The 16,796-nt window shown below is 35.8% G+C and overlaps 1 non-coding gene across 1 annotated transcript; it reads right to left on the bottom strand.

Moving 5' to 3' along the window:
- Nucleotides 1-13,608: 13,608 nt before the first annotated feature.
- Nucleotides 13,609-13,715, bottom strand: LOC131250361 (small nucleolar RNA R71). The gene has a single exon (XR_009173284.1). It is a non-coding gene; the product is annotated as a small nucleolar RNA R71 (small nucleolar RNA).
- Nucleotides 13,716-16,796: the final 3,081 nt, after the last annotated feature.

Below are 16,796 nucleotides of genomic sequence, written 5' to 3'. Positions count from 1 at the left end.
AACAAAATCGATAGGCTTATATTATTCTAAAAAGAATAGAAATCCAGAAGACCTCTTCTGAAGACACTTATGCCACTGGCGGTCTTGGGAACCTTTCCAAAAATCTTGACTATGATTTCATTTGTTTTTTTTTTTTTTTTTTTTTTTTTAATTTCAAGTCACAGAGTGGACCTTTATAGACAGATTGACTTGCGGTGTGAGGAGATGCTTACAGGTACTCTCTGCAATTGCATATGGTATGGTATTATCTATTATTTCCTAAGGAATATTGTCTGCTTGGGAGATGCTTACAGGTACGCATGCCTTAGATCAGATTTTTGCATCTCATTTTCTATTGTTTTTATATTTTATTTTCAGCTAAATTTTCAAATGAATGGTCTCAGTTCATAAAATTCAGAAAAATGAGTGTTTGAACTATAATGGTGGTTGTTGGGAAGACGAGGTTGCCAACATTACTGGTTGCAAGGTATTAAAGGGTACAATTAGCCCAGCATACAAGTTGAGATGTTTCCATGTATGCTGATAGTTGCTTTGTTTCTTCAGGATACATTCCGTAGAAGGGTGTGTGAGTGTCCGTTGGTTCAGGAAGTGCAGTTTAAGGGAAATGTTTATAGCAGTTGTCAAGGTAAACCTCTCTCTCTCGCTCTATATGATGGATGAATGTGCAAGCCTTCATTACTAGCTATAGTTGCTAGATCCATCTATATGATGGATGAATGGAATGGTTTATTTGAATGTAAAACTGTCATGATATGTTCGTGTGATGTCTGGACAGTCTCTGTAGGTATTTCACACCCTTTTATCATACTTATCTGCAAAATGCACTTAACCATGCATGGCGTGCATTTGAAAATAGCGAGTGTAGTTTGGTTTGAAAATGACGTTTCGCATGCGTGGCGTGCATTTCTTTTAAGACGGTAATTTGGTTTTATTGAAGACAATTGAATTACGTAGCCAAGTGTTTAATGTAGGGAACTTCTCTGAAAATGTTATTCTGAATTTATAATATATAACCTATTCTCAAATCCCAAAACCTATAAATTTTTTTAAGAGCTGATTGCCGCCTCTGGCATGTTTTAGATACATGATGCTCTACATATTGTTCCCCTTTGGTTGGATCCTTGTCAAATAAATAAACAATATATTTTGGTTCCTTTCAGTTTTTGCTGATTCTGATTTTTCTGTAGCTGATAAATTAACCTGGGGTGTCATCTTACTCCCATATATTTGGCTTTTGGCAGATCCTGTGTTCTTCTTTTTCTTTATTAGTTACTTAGACTATCAAATGTTGATTTTCTTTCATTGTTTAGTTTTTGGTGTATGTGATTGTCTGCATTACTGTAAATTACTGTTCATTTTACCGTTTTTGGAACCCACACAAATGATCTTGGCTCGCTTATGTTTGTCACAGAAAACTTGCCACCAATGTTGTTACTAAAACTTAAGTTACTGATGAGTACAATCCAATGATTGAATCTCTTTGGTGGTGGAAACTCTTTAAGTACTTGAGACTGTGTTCCCTACTTCTTAGCTCCCTCTTGATCTAGCATATACGGAAACATGGCCACTTTGATTGCAGTAATTTCAGCCTAAGAGGAGACATGCAGTTTCAGTTTCTTTTATATTAGATTTTTTTTATTTGATTGATTCATTCTCTTTTTTCCCTTTTTGTTTGGACAATTGGGAACTGTTAGAGAAATTGGGCTTCCTCTTATATCTTCTTCTGTTATCCAATTTCATAAACACTTACATATAACATGTGTTGATACTCTATGAACTTAGTGAAAGTTTAAAGTGCAAGGTAAACTCACTTGATTTTTTTGATTTAATTTTTTTGATTTCATTTGATTTCATTTGATTTTTTTTGTATGGATGCATCATGCATGGTTTTATGATAAAACACATGTATGTATGTGTGTATATGTATGCATGCACACATGGATGGATGAAACGTATGCATGCATGCATGGATGGACAGATTATACATGTGTGTATGCATGCATACATGCATGGATGGATTTATGTGTGTGTATATGTATGTATGCATGCATGGATGGAAGACTGGATGGATGGATCATCACGCATGTGTGTGTATGTGTGTATGCATGCATGGATGGATGGATGGATTGTTAGATCATGGATGGATGGATCATCATGCATGTGTTTATGTATGTATGCATGCGTGGATGAATGGATGTATCATCATGCATGTTTGTATGCATGTATGTATGTATGCATGATCCCAAACCTAAACCCGACCCTAAACCCGAACCCGATTTCCTAAACCTAAACCTTAACTTATCCTCAATTCCCTAAAGGTATAACCTATAACCTATAACCTAAAAACTACACCTAATCATGTGCATATATTTGCGGATATATATAGATCCATGTATCAGTTGCATGGATCTATATATAGGTTGCATTATAGGGAAACATTTAATGATGTGTCATACGGGTTGTGGCTATCAAAGATATAATATCACATCCTTATAGGAAAACATTTAATAATGTGTACAGTTAAATTCATTTTTTTTATTCCTTATATTGTTTCCCAGTTATATTTGTGTTGGTTTCAGAGTACAGGTAGCAATAGAAAGTGTTGGTCGATTGTGGCTTATAGACAAAGGGATGAGCAACCAACAATACGAATATGGGAGGCCTTCCCCAGGTATCCAAATGCTTTTAGATACAATTATGTTGTTTTTAAATGTATTAGAACGAAATTGATGGAGCAGACCCGGATGTGCGTCGGAGCTATCTGGATGTTGAGCGGGGGTCCTTGGAAGGTGGGAACCGCTGTTATGACCATGATGAAGCTGTTCATTTCCTATGGACAACATTGGAGTGGCCTGACCATTTGGACAGGCCATGTTTATGTATTAACTCGAAATTGATAGAGCAGACCCGGATGTGCGTCGGAGCTATCCGGATGTTGAGCGGGGGTCCCTGAAAGGTGGGAACCGCTGTTATGACCATGATGAAGCTGTCCATTTCCTATGAACAACATTGGAGGGGCCTGACCATTTGGACATGCCGTATTTATGTATTTGATCGAAATTAATGGAGTAGACCCGAATGTGCGTCGGAGCTATTCGGAAGAGCGGGGTTCCCTGGAAAGAGGGAACCGCTATTATGACCATGATGAAGCTGTCCATTTTTTATGGACAGCATTGGAAGGGCCTGGCCATTTGGTCGGATGGCCGTGTTTATATCTGTATTTGCAGGGACTATACCCTTAACCTAAACCAAAACCTATGACCTAAAACCTTAACCTATAACCTAAACCTCAACCTTAACCTAAACCTAAACCTTAACCTAAAACTTAAAACTTAAACCTAAACCTAAAATCTAAATGTATTTTCAAATCCCTAAACCTAAACCTACACTTAATCCTAATCTTAACTTCCTAACCTAAACCTATACCTAAACTTGAAAACCCAAACATAAACCCAATCCCGAACCCGAACCTAAACCTTAACCTTAACCTATTCTCAATTCCCTAAACCTATATCTTATAACCTAAACCTAAACCTAAACCTAAACCTTAACCTATACCTATAACCTTAACCTAAACCTAAACCTGAACCTAAACCTATAACCTTAACCTAAAACCTAAACCCCTAAACCTATAACCTAAACCTAAATCAAAACATATAACCAAAACCAAAACCTATATCCTAAACCCAAACGCATTCTCAAATCCTATAACTCATAATCTAAACCTAAACCTAAACCTATAACCTATAACCTAAACCAAAACCTATAACCTAAACCAAAGCCAAAACCTATAGCCTAAACCCGAACCCATTCTCAAATCTAAAAACCTATAACCTAAACCGTTAACCTATAACCTAAATCAAAACCTATAACCTAAACCAAACCTAAACCTAAAACCAAAACCTAAAACCTAAACCTAAAATCTATAACCTAAATCAAAACATATAATCAAAACCAAATCCCAAAACCCAAACCTAAACCTAAACCTAAACCTAAAACCTAAACCTAAACCTATAACCTAAACTCAAATCCCTAAATCTAAACCTAAACCTAATCCTATTACCTAAACTCAAATCCCTAAACCGTAACTCATGACTTAACCTAAACCTATACTTATAACCTAAAACTATTCTCAAATCCCAAAACCTATAACCTAAACCTAACCCTTCCCTAAACCTATAACCTAAACTCAATTCCCTAAACCTAAACCTAGACCTAAACCTAAACCTACAGCCTAAACTCAAATCCCTAAACCTTAACCTATAACCTAACCTAAACCTATACTTATAACCTAAAACTATTCCCAAATCCCAAAACCTATAACCTAAACCTAAGCTTTCCCTAAACCTATAAGCTAAACTCAATTCCCTAAAGCTAAACCTACACCTAATCCTCATCTCAACTCCCTAACCTAAACCTAAACATAAACTTGAAAACTCAAACTTAAACCCAATCCCGAACTTGAACCCGATTTCCTAAACCTAAACCATAACCCATTCTCAAATCAAAAAACCTATAACCTAAACCTAAACCAAAACCAAAACTTATAACCTAAACCCGAACCCATCCTCAAATCCCAAAACCTATAACCTAAACTAAAACGAAAACCTATAACCTAAACCCGAACCCATTCTCAAATCCCAAAACCTATAACCTAAACATAAACCTTAACCTAAACCTATAACCTATAACCAAAACTATAACCTAAACCCGAACCCATTCTTAAATCCCAAAACCTATAACCTAAACCTAAACCTTAAACTAAACCTATAACCTATAACATAAATCAAAACCTAAACCTAAACCTAAAACCTAAACCTATAACCTATAACCTAAATTAAAACCTATTACCTTTCCCTAAACCTTAACCTAAACCTATAACCTATAACCTAAATCAAAACCAAAACCAATCCTAAACCTAAACCTAAACCTATAACTTATAACCTAAACCTAAACCTAAAACCTAATGTATTCTCAAATCCCTAAACTTACACCTAATCCTAATCTAAACTCCCTAACCTAAACCTAAACCTAAAACCTAATGTATTCTCAAATCCTTAAACCTAAACCTACACCTAATCCTAATCTAAACTCCCTAACCTAAACCTAAACCTAAACTTGATAACCCAAACCTAAACCCGATCCTGAACCCAAACCCAATTTCCTAAACCTAAACCTTAACCTATTCTCAATTCCCTAAACCTATTGCTTAACCTAAACCGAAACCAAAACTTATACCTTAACCTAAACCTAAACCTAAACCTATAACCTATAACCTAAACATAAACCTAAAACCTAAATGTATTCTCAAATCCCTAAAACTAAACCTACACCTAATCTTAATCTCAACTCCCTAACCTAAACCCGATCCCGAACACGAACCCGATTTCCTAAACCTAAACCTTAACCTATTCTCAATTCCCTAAACCAATTGCTTATAACCTAAACCGAAAGCTAAACTTATACCTTAACCTAAATGTATAACCTATAACCTAAACATAACTTAAAACCTAAATGTATTCTCAAATCCCTAAACCTAAACCTACACCTAATCCTAATCTCGACTCCCTAACCTAAACCTAAACCTAAACTTGAAAACTCAAACCTAAACCCGATCCCGAACCCGAACCCGATTTCCTAAACCTAAACCTTAACCTATTTTCAATTCTCTAAACCTATAGCTTATAACCTAAACTTAAACCTAAACCTAAAACTTAACCTAAACCTTAACCTAAAGCTATAACCTATAGCATAAACCTAAACCTAAACCTAAACCTCTAACCTGTAACCTATAACCTAAACCTAAACCTAAAACCTAAATGTATTCTCAAATCCTTAAACCTAAACCCAAACCTTAACCTAAACCTTAACCTAAACCTATAACCTATAGCCTTAACCTAAACATGTAACCTATAACCTAAACCTAAACCTAAAACCTAAATGTATTCTCAAATCCCTAAACCTAAACCTATACCTAATCCTAATCTCAACTCCCTAACCTAAACCTAAACCTAAACTTGAAAACTCAAATCTAAAACCAATCCCGAACCCAAACCCGATTTCCTAAATCTAAACCTTAACCTATTCTCAATTCTCTAAACCTATAGCTTATAACCTAAACTTAAACCTAAACCTAAAACTTAACCTAAACCTTAACCTAAACCTATAACCTATAGCATAAACCTAAACCTAAACCTAAACCTCTAACCTGTAAACTATAACCTAAACCTAAACCTAAAACCTCAATGTATTCTCAAATCCTTAAACCTAAACCCAGACCTTAACCTAAAACTTAACCTAAACCTATAACCTATAGCCTTAACCTAAACATGTAACCTATAACCTAAACTTAAACCTAAAACCTAAATGTATTCTCAAATCCCTAAACTTAAACCTATACCTAATCCTAATCTCAACTCCCTAACCTAAACCTAAATCTAAACTTGAAAACTCAAACCTAAACCCGATCCCGAACTCGAAACCGAACCCGATTTCCTAAACCTAAACCTTAACCTATTCTCAATTCCCTAAACCTATAGCTTATAACCTAAACTTAAACCTAAACCTAAACCTTAACTTAAACCTTAACCTAAACCTATAACCTATAACCTAAATATAAACCTAAACCTAAACCTGTAACCTATAACCTAAACCTAAGCCTAAAACCTAAATGTATTCTCAAATCCTTAAACCTAAATCTAAACCTTAACCTAAACCTATAAGCTATAGCCTTAACCTTAACCTATAACCTATAACCTAAACATAAACCTAAAACCCAAATATATTCTTAAATCCCTAAACCTAAACCTACACCTAATCCTAATCTCAACTCCCTAACCTAAACCTAAACCTAAACTTGAAAACTCAAACCTAAACTCGATCCCGAACCCGAACCCGATTTCCTAAACCTAAACTTTAACCTATTCTCAATTCCCTAAACCTATAGCTTATAACCTAAACTTAAACCTAAACCTTAACCTAAACCTTAACCTAAACCTATAACCTATAGCATAAACATACACCTAAACCTAAACCTGTAACATATAACCTAAACCTAAACCCAAAACCTAAATGTATTCTCAAATCCTTAAACCTTAACCTAAACCTTAACCTAAACCTATAACCTATAGCCTTAACCTAAACCTGTAACCTATAACCTAAATAAAAACCTAAAACCTAAATGTATTCTCAAATCTCTAAACCTAAACCTATACCTAATCCTAATCTCAACTCCCTAACCTAAGCCTAAACCTAAACTTGAAAACTCAAACCTAAACCCGATCCCGAACCCCAACCCGATTTTCTAAACCTAAACCTTAACCTATTCTCAATTCCCTAAACCTATAGCTTAAAACCTAAACTTAAACCTAAACCTTAACTTAAACCTATAACCTATAGCATAAACCTAAACCTGTAACCTATAACCTAAACCTAAACCCAAAACCTAAATGTATTCTCAAATCCTTAAACCTAAATCTAAACCTTAACCTAAACCTATAACCTATAGCCTTAACCTAAACCTGTAACCTATAACCTAAATATAAACCTAAAATCTAAATGTACTCTCAAATCCCTAAACCTAAACCTACACCTAGTCCTAATCTCAACTCCCTAATCTAAACCTAAACCTGATCCCGAACCCGAACCTGATTTCCTAAACCTAAACCTTAACCTATTCTCAATTCCCTAAACCTATAGCTTATAACGTAAACTTAAACTTAAACCTAAACCTTAACCTAAACCTATAACCTATAGCCTTAACCTAAACCTGTAACCTATAACCTAAATATAAACCTAAAACCTAAATGTATTCTCAAATCCCTAAACTTAAACCTACACCTAATCCTAATCTCAACTCCCTAACCTAAACCTAAACCTAAACTTGAAAACTAAAACCTAAACCTGATCCCGAACCCGAACCCGATTTCCTAAACCTAAACCTTAACCTAAACCTATAACCTATAGCATAAACCTAAACCTAGACCTAAACCTGTAACCTATAACCTAAACCTAAACCTAAACCTAAACCTAAAACCTAAATGTATTCTCAAATTCTTAAACCTAAACCTAAACCTTAACCTAAACCTATAACCTATAGCCTTAACCTAAACATGTAACCTATAACCTAAACCTAAACCTAAAACCTAAATGTATTCTCAAATCCCTAAACCTAAACCTATACCTAATCCTAATCTCAACTCCCTAACCTAAACCTAAACCTAAACTTGAAAATTCAAACCTAAACCTAATCTCGAACCCGAACCCGATTTCCTAAACCTAAACCTTAACCTATTCTCAATTCCCTAAACCCATTGCTTATAACCTAAACCGAAACCTAAACCTATACCTAAACCTAAATCTATAACCTATAACCTAAACATAAACCTAAAACCTAAATGTATTCTCAAATCCCTAAACCTAAACCTACACCTAATCCTAATCTCAACTCCCTAACCTAAACCTAAACTTAAACTTAAAAACTCAAACCTAAACTTGATTCCGAACCCGAACCCGATTTCCTAAACCTAAACCTTAATGTATTGTCAAATCCCTAAACCTAAACCTACACCTAATCCTAATCTCAACTCCCTAACCAAAACCTAAACCTAAACTTGAAAACCAAAACCTAAACCCGATCCCGAATCCGAACCCGATTTCCTAAACCTAAACCTTAACCTATTCTCAATTTCCTAAACCTATAGCTTATAACCTAAACCTAAACCTAAACCTAAACTTAAAACTTAAATGTATTCTCGAATCCTTAAACCTAAACCTACACCTAATCCTAATCTCAACTCTCTAACCTAAACCTAAACCTAAACTTGAAAACCCAAACCTAAACCCGATCTCGAACTCGAACCCGATTTCCTAAACCTAAACCGTAACCTATTCTCAATTCCCTAAACCTTTATCTTGTAACCTAAACCTAAGCCTAAAGCTATACCTAAACCTAAAACCTATTGCTTATGAGCTAAACCTAAACCTAAACCTAAATCTTAACCTAAACCTAAATGTATTCTCAAATCCGTAAACCTAAACCTACACCTAATCCTAATCTCAACTCCCTAATCCAAATCTCAACCCGATCCCGAACCCGAACCCAATTTCCTAAACCTGTTTAACCTATAACCTAACATAAATCTAAACCTATTACCTGCACTTATAACCTAAACCTATAACCTAAACATAAGCCTAAAACCTAAACCTAAATCTAAAATCAAAATGTATTTTTAAATCCTTGAACCTAAACCTACACCTAATCCTAATCTCAACTCTCTAACCTAAACTTGATAATCCAAACCTAAACCCGATCCCGAACTCGGACCCGATTTTCTAAACCTTAACCTTAACCTTAACCTATTCTCAATTCCCTAAAGCTATAACCTATATACTATAACCTATAACTAAAACCTAAACCTTAACCTAAACCTATATTCTAAGCCTAAACCTTAACCTAAACCTAAACCAAAACCTATGACCTAAACCTTAACCTATAACCTATAACCTAAACTTATAACCTATGACCTAAAACCTAACACCTAAAACCTAAAACCTAAACCTAAACCTATTTTAATGATCAGTTTTATTTTTAAAAAGTGCTCACTTTTTTGGAAGAAGTTTATGCAATTCTTCATGATTTTGAATTATAATGTTTTGTTGGTTTAAATTTTTTTTTTCAGGTGAAAGACAAAAAGAAAATTGTTGCTGATTTTTTTTCTTTTTTAATTTATGATGTTAAACTTATATGTATTTATGTGTGGATGAATGTAATGTGGATAAGATTGTTTGTGTTTGGATGGATGTAGTTTATGTTTGGATGAATGTAGTTTATGTTGGATTTACGTAGTTTGGGTTTAGATGGTTGTAGTTTATGTTTGGATGAATGTAGTTTATGCTGGATTTATGTAGTTTAGGTTTAGATGGATGTGAATGTGAATATGATGAAATATATTATATAACAGGTGTATATCAGGAAAAATATGATGATGTAACAGGTGTATATCAGGAAGAATATGATGATGTAATAGGTGTATATTGACCCTCTTAAAAGGGACGGTCCATGACAGTCTTTTTTAAGGACGGTCCATTACAGTCTTTTTTAAGGACGGTCCATGACCGTCCTTTTAAAGGACGGTTTGTGGCCGTTCTTTAAAGGCCCATAAGAGACGGACTATGACAGTCCTTTTTAAGGACGGTCCATGACCGTCCTTTGAAGGCCCATAAGAGACGGACCATGACAGTCTTTTTTAAGGACGGTCCATGACCGTCCTTTTAAAGGACGGTCTGTGGCCGTCCTTTGAAGGCCCATAAGAGACGGACCATGACAGTCTTTTTTAAGGACGGTCCATGACCGTCTTAACGGCGGTCTATGGCCATCCTTTGAAAGCTCATAAGGGACTGTCCGAGACCGTCCTTTTTTAGGACGGTCCATGACCGTCCTTTTTTCGTTAATAAAAATGACGGTTTTCAACCGTCCTTTAAGTAATACGACACGTCAAAATTTGACGGCCCTTGCGACGGTCCATGACCGTCCTTTTTGGTCATTTGAGACAGTTTTGGACCATCCTTTTTTCACAGTTTTGGCGTAGTGTAGGATTCATTTCACACACATTTCTTATGCAGGATTAAGTGTAAAGTTTATGAGCCAAACTCGAATAGGTTCCTGTATAGGACCTACCCTCTTATGTATGAACAAATTTGGTAGACCCTGGTGCATACATGTTAGTCTCCATGGGAAACTTTTGATGAGAGTGTAGGTAAGGCCTTAGATTAGGACTACATTCACCAGACACAGGTGTCTTCCATGGAAGTGTATGTAGGGCCTTTGATTAGGACCGTTAATGGTTGTTGGTTAGCCAATAAAAAATTAACTAAAAGTCTTTTGAGGGAGCCACTGACATGGGTGAAAACATGTTCCTTCGATATGACAGCATACTGTTGAGTGTCAAATATTACACATTATCGCCCATTTATATCTTGTTTTATGAATATGATACTACTTAATGTCCTATTTTACTCATGTTTGTGGTACAAGGTAAATTTGAGAGTTTGGATTGGAAAAGGTGCTAAAGGCATGAATTTGATGCTAAAAGATCACCAAGGCAAAAAATGAATTTTAGGAGACAAAAATTGAAGATTTCAAGGTCTCAAGATTCAAGAAAACCAAGTGGAGAAGGAACAAAGTCCAAAGAACAAGTGTAAAATTCACATTGACTGTGTCATCGATCACTGTTCGATGATATTGAATTTATGAAAGAAAATCAATTTGGTCGCTGGATAAATTGAAGACGTTTTTGATGACTCGAGGACTTGTTCAATGAGTCGAAGCCTTGCTCAATAACATCGAATTTTCTCTAGATTTTCGACAAAAATCGTTGGACTGTTTTGGACACATTATCGATTCCTCGAACAACACTCAATGACATCGAAGGTAGATTCGATGACATAGAAGATTATGCGGTCCAGATGAAGTTATGCAGCGCAGAAAAAGCACGTATAAAAGTTACCTTCGATGACATCGAAAGCAATTCGATGTCATCGAACCACTTATGCAGAGTTGCGCAGAATTACCTGGAGTGCATAAATTTAAGGCAGTTTTAGAATTTTTTCAAGGAGGTGCGAAAGGAAGTGTTGCACAACTATAAATAAGAGTCCCTAAGGCATCCCTGAGCATATATCTAGGTTTTAGAGGAGCGAAGCACAAGGGCGGAGAGCCGTTGCTAAGCGTTTTTCTTCTTTCTTCTTTAATTTTAATGCTTTCTTCTAAGGTTTTAGATGTAATCATGTCTATGGTTGGCTAAACCTCTTAGCTAGGGCTAAGCGGTGAAGCTTGTAGCATGATGGGATGTTTTCTATTCTTTGATTCATGTTTATGTTGAATTTTCTTTGATTCTAGTTTGATATTTAAGAAATACTTTTAGTTCTTAATGGTTTATTGTGACTCAAATTATAATAGATCTGCGATAGCTTTGAGTATGTTCTTTTTATGTTTGAGGTTGTCAAATTAGGAAATCCTATTGTTTACCATCGTCCCTTAGGCATGGTTAGATGATGGAATCCCTTCTAATCTTCACAATTCTCTAATGTTTGATTATGAAATTGGTATATCCTATTGTTTTCCATTATCTCCTAGAGATGGTTAGGTGATGGAATCACTTCTAGTTCTCACAACTCTCATTCGTTGAGAATTAGGTTAAGGGAAATTCAGATTTGGTTTTATTGAGATATCTTCCAACTGGATAGGATCAGACTCCAATTCCAGTAGTGTTCTTGAATTAAGTAATAGATCTCCCTGATTGGTACAAGTGGATCCTTGGAAACCCTAGTTCCCACCTTTAAATTTACAAGTTTTAATTAAACAACTCAAATTACTCTCTCTACACTTTCAGATTTAGGTTTACATCTTCTTTTAGTTCTACTTCTAGTTGTTTTGAAAATACACACGAGATTAGTCCTTGTGGATTCGACCTTGGTCTCACCAAGATTATTACTACATCGTGACCCTACACTTGAGGTTGTGAACAAGTTTTTGATGTTGTTACCGGGGATTAACGGTTGTATATTTCTGAGATTAACTAGTTTTGAAATTAGTTTAAGATTAGGGTTTTTCTACTTTCTATTTTTAGGTTAGGGTCCTTTCTGATTTATTTTAAAAACTAACATAGCTTTCTATTTCTAGGTTTAGAAACTTTCCTTTTATGTTTTTAGAAACTAATTTACTTTCTAATTCTAGGATAGAAACTTTCCTAATTTTTTTTAGAAACTAATTTTCTTTCCTTATCTATTTTTAGAAATGAATCTACTTTCCTTCTTTTTTAGAAACTTTCCTTTTTCGTTTTTAGAAACTTAGTTGCTTTTTTATTTCTTTTTAGAAACTAATTCACTTTCCTTTTTCTTTTGCAGGATCCCAATATAGAAACTTCTAATTTGGTAATTTCTTTCTAATTCTCTCTCTTTATATTTCTAAATTTCTATTTCCTTCTTTTTCTTTTTAGGTTTAGGGGTAGATTCTGAAATTGAGGGCTGAGAGTGTTTCATGCCCAAGTGGGTCGATGATAACACTCAATGTCTCTTGAGTGAAGGAGGATTGGTTAAGGGGTTATCTATCCATCACAGGATTAGACACCACTCGAGATCCACAGAGTTAACTGAAATCATGGCTGCCAATCAACCATCCAATCAACCTCCAAATCCACCTCAACCTAGGGTTGATGAAATCCAGGATGAAAATGAGGTGCATTTAGCACCCCCGCCTTGTACTTTACGAGATTATTTACAATTGGCGGGGTAAGCACACCTTCATGTATGGTTTTTTCAGAAAATACAGGATATATGGATATCAAGCTAGGGGTGATCTAACTCCTTTTAAAATTTCATGGACGTGAATATGAAAATCCATATTTATACACGAAAGAGTTTAATGAGATCATAGCCACCTTATACTTTCTAAATGTGTCTGACGACATGGTTAGGCTGAAACTCTTTCCCTTCTCTTTGAAAGAGAAAGCTAAGACGTGGTTGCATTCACTACGTCCACGATCTATTGGTAGATGGAATGACATGACAAGGGAGTTCATTAAGAAAATTTTCTTACGCCATAAAACAAACACCCTCAGAAAATAAATCATGAACTTCGCCCAAAAGGAAGATGAAACATTCTTCCAATGTTGGGAGCGGTTCAAGGATCTTGTCAGTTCATGCCCACAACATGGTTTTGAAACGTGGTGCATTACACACTTTTTCTATGATGGACTGACGTCCTCCATGTGCCAATTAGTCGAGATAATGTGCACTAGAAAATTCATGAATAAAAATGTCGATGATGTGTGGGATTATTTGGACAGACTTGCTGAATATGCACAATCATGGGACGTCTCCCCAAAATCAAGCACCACCTCTAGGCCCGCTCAATCAAAGGAGAGGGGCGGAACATACCTTCTAGAGGATGATGATATTAATGTTAAAGTGGCTAATCTCATGAGAAAATTCGAGGCCATGGAACTAAAGAAGGATAAGGCTAAGGGAACTATTTGCGGTATTTGTGCTTGCAACATTTACACAACTGAAAATTGCCCAATAATACTTGCTTTTCAAGAGGTACTAAATGAACAATCTAATGCCGTGAATAATTACCAAAGGCCTTTTAATGGACCCATCTCCAATAAATACAATCCAAGTTAGAGAAATCATCCAAATTTTAGTTGGAGGAATGGACAAACTGCTACTCCTCAAGGATTCTCTAATCAAATTCCAAATCAAGGGAAACCTCAAGAGGAACCGGTTCAAAATTCCACACAAACTCAAGAGCGTACCCAAGTATTACGAGAACTTATAAAATTTATGCAAAAGATGGATTCAAGTGTTACAGTTATAAAGAAGGGGATACTTCTTGTTCAACCTTTCTCCAATTCTAAACCATAATACAAAATAAGTGATCCAAGCTCTTCAAATAAAATAGAGCAAGCTAAGCTATCACCACCCTTAGGAGTGAGAAAATAATTGACAAATCTATTTCGGTAAGGGTTGAAAAGTCTAAGCACCCAGAAATAAATGAAATTGATAAACCTAACACTGCTCCATAAGAATTAGAACTAGAACTTCAAGGTAAGCGGATTGCACCATTCCCCCAACAGTTGATTGCACCAAAATCGATCTCTAACTCTCATGACATTTTATAGGTGCTTAAGCAAGTGAAGGTTAGTATTCTTCTACTAGATGCCATTAAACAAATATCTTCATATGCCAAATTTCTGAAAGACCTATGTACGACCAAAAGATGGCAAAATATTTAAAAAAAATCTTCTTGACAGAAAAAGTGAGTGCCATCCTAAAGTAAGATGTACCACAAAAGTACAAAGATCATAGTAGCCCAACCATCACTTGTGTAATTGGGAACTATCAGATTGAGCACGCACTTCTTGATTTAGGAGCAAGCGTAAATCTGATCCCATACTTGATCTATGAAAAACTGGGTCTAGGTGAATTAAAACCCACCCAGACTACATTATAACTTACCGATCACTCAGTTTGTGTACCGAGAGGGATAATTAAGGATGCATTGGTCTAGGTTGATAAATTCTACTACCCAATAAATTTTATCGTTCTGGATACTTAACCCATCATGAACATGAGCACTCAAATTTCCATCATTCTTGGTCGCCTATTCCTTACCACATCAAAAGCAATCATCAATTGTAGGAATGGAGTCATGAATTTGTCTTTTTGGAATATGACATTGGAGCTCAATATATTTTTCAACATGAGCAAACAGGCGGACGATGATGACAATGCCCACGATGTTAACTTGATTAATTTTTTCATGGAGGATAGAACTTTGATGACCTTATCCTCTCACCATTTAGAGACGTGCTTGGCCCATTTTCATGATTTAGATGATGATAGGATCGGGGAGATAAGTCCCATGCTTGATACTGTGCCGGTACTTGAAGTTAACTGGTGAAGGCCACAATTTTAAAAATTGCCCCAAATTGATGTAGTGCCTCTACCATCTAACCTCAAGGCATCGAAGCTTGGCTTAAAACTTTTTCCCTCTAAATTGAAATATGTTTATCTAAGTCCAGATGAGACATACTCGGTGGTGATTTCTTCCCACCTTGAGCAAGAACAGGAGAGTGCTTATCTCTACTCTCATTGAGTACAAAAGGAGCCCTTGGATGGTCGATTGCAGACATCAAGGGAATTGACCATTTGATTTGTACTCACCATATTTATCTATAAAATAATGCGAAGACCTCTCGAAAACCACAACGTAGATTAAATCCAAACATGAAAGAAATGGTTAAGGCCGAGGTTCTTAAGCTATTGGATGTGGGTATCATATACCCCATATCCAATAGTCAATGGGTGAGTCCAACTCAGGTAGTTCCTAAGAAGTCCAGAATCACCATCATAGCAATGCCAACAATGAACTCGTGTCAACTAGAATTACTACTGCTTGAAGAATGTGCATTGACTATAGGAAATTGAATACCGTCACAAGGAAGGACCACTTTTCTTTGCTCTTCATTGATTAAATTTTAGAATGGCTAGTTGATCACTCATACTATTGCTTCCTTAACGGGTATTCAGACTACAACCAGATAGAGATAACCCTTGAAGATTAGGAAAAGACCACATTCACATGTCCTTTTAGTACATTTGCTTACCGAGGGATGCCATTCAGACTGTGTAATGCCTCCGACACTTTTCAGCGATACATAATGAGTATTTTTTCGGACATGGTGGGGCAATATTTAGAGGTCTTCATAGATGATTTTTCTGTCACTGGTCTATCCTTCAGCGATTGTTTGGAGAATCTTAAATGTGTGCTGAAGCGATGTGAGGAAAAGAACTGGGTACTAAATTAGGAGAAGTGCCATTTCATGGTTCGTAAGGGAATTATCCTTGGACATATCATTTCATCCAAAGGCATTAAGGTAGATAAGGCTAAAATTGATTTTATCTCTAACTTACCTCTACCCAAGAACATACGAGACATGTGATCCTTCCTAGGACACATCGGATTTTACAAAAAATTCATAAAGAACTTTTGTCACCTCTCTCATCTTTTATGCAATATACTTCAAAAGGATACACCATACGAGTGGACTGAGCAATGTCAGGAAGCTTTTTCTAAGCTTAAGGGCATTTTAATCACCACACCTATCATACAGCCACTCGATTGTAACCTTCATTTTGAAATTATGTGTGATGTGTCCGACTATGCTCTTGGGATGGTCTTAAGCTAGAGAAAAGAGAAGAAGCCCTATGTTATTCATTATGCAAGTAAAAATTTA

This window comes from Magnolia sinica, chromosome 6 (genome assembly GCF_029962835.1).
Source record: "Magnolia sinica isolate HGM2019 chromosome 6, MsV1, whole genome shotgun sequence".
NCBI classification, from domain to species: domain Eukaryota; kingdom Viridiplantae; phylum Streptophyta; class Magnoliopsida; order Magnoliales; family Magnoliaceae; genus Magnolia; species Magnolia sinica.
Note: the sequence above shows the minus strand (reverse complement) of the source record. Positions and strands in the feature narration are given on the sequence as shown.